The sequence below is a fragment of the Notothenia coriiceps genome, unplaced genomic scaffold (assembly GCF_000735185.1).
Source record: "Notothenia coriiceps isolate Sejong01 unplaced genomic scaffold, NC01 NC01_scaffold00007693, whole genome shotgun sequence".
Lineage (NCBI taxonomy): Eukaryota > Metazoa > Chordata > Actinopteri > Perciformes > Nototheniidae > Notothenia > Notothenia coriiceps.
In genome coordinates, this window is record NW_011340394.1 from 3,596 (window position 1) to 3,954 (window position 359).

The 359-nt window shown below is 38.7% G+C and overlaps 1 protein-coding gene across 1 annotated transcript in view; it reads right to left on the reverse strand.

Annotated features, from left to right (window-relative positions):
- The window catches only part of LOC104944219 (uncharacterized), a gene marked incomplete at its 3' end in the record, with an annotated part of 6,790 nt that overhangs the window by 2,734 nt on the left and 3,697 nt on the right, over positions 1 to 359 (reverse strand). The gene's annotated exons all lie outside the window — the stretch shown is intronic.

A 359-nucleotide genomic window follows, 5' to 3' on the forward strand; every position in this document is an offset into this window, starting at 1 on the left:
CAAATCCAAAATGTATAAAATACACAAAACAAAAAAGGAAATGTAATTAAAAGAACCTACCCTATGCATAAACGAAACCTCAATCATAGCGAACCCTATTTACTTACTACAACTCTATATATATCTAACACACCTCCTCCCCCCATCCCCACAATGAATATCGACCAATCACGTTCTTGCTTGATTTGCGGGACCAGCGTTGCAGTCGGGAAGAAAAGCAATGTGGCACCTCCCCGCTGATTTTCCTTAGTTGTACTTTGTGTGTGTTGCAACTTGCATATATATTTATTGCACTTGACGCACACATACACATGGCGTAATTTCCTTAAAAAAAACCGTTTAAAAGGGGAGTGATTAGT